Source organism: Eufriesea mexicana, unplaced genomic scaffold, assembly GCF_001483705.2.
Source record: "Eufriesea mexicana isolate 0111107269 unplaced genomic scaffold, ASM148370v2 scaffold785, whole genome shotgun sequence".
Classification (NCBI taxonomy): domain Eukaryota; kingdom Metazoa; phylum Arthropoda; class Insecta; order Hymenoptera; family Apidae; genus Eufriesea; species Eufriesea mexicana.
Genome location: NW_016908922.1, coordinates 78875 through 82319, shown reverse-complemented (window position 1 = coordinate 82319; position 3445 = coordinate 78875). Strand labels below are relative to the sequence as shown.

Below are 3445 nucleotides of genomic sequence, written 5' to 3'. Positions count from 1 at the left end.
CCACAGCGTATACACGTGTACGCGAATGCATCGCTGGTACACGTGCCTATCATCGTTGGCAGGTGCATATCCGCGGTGTTGTTTCCCCATTACTGTTCTACTGTCGTAATTTTGTGCAAGCGAAACATAGTGTACGACGAACAATTGTTGGTTAGCAAACGAACGAATAGACGCGACCAGGATGTCTCGAGGCATCGTCGTCCATGTGCCTGCGAATGCATCGATATAATCGGTCGTTTCTCCTGGTTATCTGGTTTCTGGTTCACATCTCGTTTCTGTGACCTGTTCTCGTAACAAGTAAGCTATTATTTCTATACCATTATACATATGATCGTAATTAATTCGTCGAATTTGATTCTACCAAATCGTGATTTCAATTGACGTGGATAAAAGTTTCGTTATATTTCGATACTTCGATGCTTCGATTTATTAACAGGACGCAACACGATTTTAGCGCGACATTCAAATATGTTAATGCGCGAGGCGGTTATTGGTAGAAGCTATGCTATCGATTGTACGGAAAAATAGGAAAATAAATTGAGAAATTTATAGATTATTGTGAATTTTATAGATTAGTGTGTATATATATGTGTGGGACAATGATGAAAAAGAATTTCACAGAATCACGAGAACGGGTAATTGTAGGAAATTAATCGAATGTTAAGACGTAGAAAAATGGCACATGTTTTTCACGATGACACTTTTATCGAATACCTTGAACATTTTTATGATATTGGATACTTGAACGAGCGATAAAATTACTCGAGTACGCGATCCTTTAATTATTTTTTTCATTATATAAAACCAATCTGTTCAATCTATCTGCACCTAACCTCCATTGGAAGTATTACATTTTTACTATAGGGGCTTGCAAACTGTATTTAAACTAAGCATATCAAAAGTATCAAAGTAGTTTGAATTTGTTAATAATTAAATTATTTATAAACGAATTAACATTTTTATTTTTATTACGATTCAAAAACTACTATATCGATTATAGAAAAATATTTCGCATTATTAATTTACCAAAATTCCTAGAAGATATATAATTCCTTCGCGTCTTGAGTAACCTGTTAGGAATATTTATTTTTACTCTCGAGTGAGGTTAATGTTTTCGTTAGATTTGCTTGGTGCCTGGTGTGTTTACAATAAGGTCAGAAGCTGTTTCGTTTCGTTTTGCAGGGTTTCTTGTTATTATTGCCCTTTTATCGATGCCGATCCGGTAGGCGTGTTAGAAATTTCGAGAATTAGCTTCAATCTGCTCGAGGTTGAACGTCAGAACAAGAAACTTAGTTTCTATTGTGTTTTCGGTGATTTACCCCTGCAGTGGATAACTAACGGGGGTTAGTAACCTACAAGGTTGCGTTTCGTGAGTAATCGGGGTCGAAGTGCAAAGTGTATACCGGCGTTATGTGAGCCTAAGAAGGTTGTGGAATTCATTGTGTTAATTGTAAGTGGAAATAGGCTACGTAATCGACAAATTAATGTACGCGTGAAGCGGTAAGACCGGTAACCTCACTTTTGTATGTAGTGTTCTATTTTAAAAATTTTATGTCTATAAAAAAGAATCCGTGGGGAAAAAAGAATATATATAAATATATATAAATAAATCACATCGTTGTAGTATTAAATTATATAAAATGGAACATATTACCATATATATTTTATATGTATAAATTATAAATAAAATTTATAAATTAATATAAATGTATAAATGTATATTAATATACATTATTATATTTGTTTACATATATTTTATATTACATGTATATTTGTTACATATATACATATATATATTCTTTACCATTTATTGTAGTTTATTATATGTATATGATTTGAAATTACTTTAGAAATTCTACTGTACACATTAATTTGGGGTTACCCGTATTCGCTGTTATTCTGTACTTATCCGTTCTCGGCAATTGCAATTATTAGTATTATTCCGTGTAATTCTGGAAAACAATAACTATGTGTCGTGTAGTAGTATGTTACATTCATATGTATCCCATTTAACAAAACGAAATTAATATGCATAGAACATATGTACGTACTAGAGAACATGCCCCTAACCTCGTGGTAGTGAATTTACGCAAAGCCTGACAGTTTTGCGTTTTGCCATAGAAGTGGAACGTAATCGGTTAATTTGCAACACTGACGTTACAAAAAGAGAATTGCCTTGGTTCTCGATTAACACTCGTTTTATTGTACCAACCCAACAATCTGATCGGCCATATAACCAACGTATATTCAACAAAAGTGTTAATTAAAACTGGAATACGTAAAATATAAGAGGACTAAAAAGCACGAAAGCTGAGGTAGATTCGTTGTGAACGTTGATATTTTTGACTACATGGAAATTAACTGGATTTTCAGTAGTGGTAGAACCATCAAATGAGTGAAAACGAGCAGCTTTTAATATCTCATCTTTGCACTTTTAGTTTATTTTGGAAATACGCAGAATATTTGCACAAAATTTCTCTTGACTTTTATTTAGAGAATAATGAGATTCTATTGTACTATTATTCAAAGTATATGATAAAATGTTAGCGCACATTGATTTTTTTAAGGATTTGTTTAGGCTAATGCAGTGTATGCAAATTTTACATAGGCAGTTAGGTAGAGTATTCCTTGCTTAATAACGTAGGAGAAAATTAACTGCACTTCTTAACTGTACGTCTTCTTCTGTAAATTTCAGTCATTTATGTAAAACATGGTCGCAATAGGACGTTAGCACACTTTAGGATCTTTCAAGTATTTTTTACGGCTAATACAGTATATCTAAATTTTGCATAATATACTCAGGTAAAGCAAATGAAGTCGTTCCCTCATATTGTAGAAGCGGATTAACTGTACTTTATGTCTTTTCCTACAAATTTTCCCAGTTTGTGCAAAAATAGGACAAAATGATAGTCTGTGTAATAATTTGTCTAACATGATAAATTTGGCTGTAAAAAGTTCTAATTATATTATAAAAATAACATAAATTTCTTAGAAAATTTAGGAAACTTTAGGACTTTATAAATTAGCAAACAAAAAATTTCAATTTCCACAATCTTCCCTCAAATACTTCAAACAGCGTTTCACCTCACTAACCTGCCTCACAAAAATTCAATTTAACTTCCAATCATACCATTTTCTCAAAATCAAAACTTTTAGAATTACCGTCAGAAAAAGAAAACAAGTCACAGAAAATTACAAAGTACGTTACCGTTTTGTTACCATTTTCTATTCTAAATACAAAAATTACAGGTCACGGATTCTACTCGAATTAATTTCTTCAAGAATCGTTTCGCGTTGCCACCATCCCGAATTTTGTACATAATATTCATCCCCAGGAAATTATCCCTTACCTTAGGCATTCAAACGCAAACTGGTTAAGGCCAAGACGCGTGGTGGTTGGTAGCTTTTTCGTAAATTCGTAAGTAGCTGCGAAAATTTGTGGTGT

The 3445-nt window shown here is 32.8% G+C and overlaps 1 protein-coding gene across 1 annotated transcript in view; it reads left to right on the top strand.

Moving 5' to 3' along the window:
* Window positions 1-236: 236 nt before the first annotated feature.
* KCNQ (KCNQ potassium channel) overlaps window positions 237-3445 on the top strand; it is a 43299-nt gene continuing 40090 nt past the window's right edge. Inside the window, exon 1 of the mRNA XM_017898957.1 lies at window positions 237-297. The gene's annotated coding sequence lies outside the window, so the exon portion shown is untranslated. The remainder of the gene's footprint in view (window positions 298-3445) is intronic.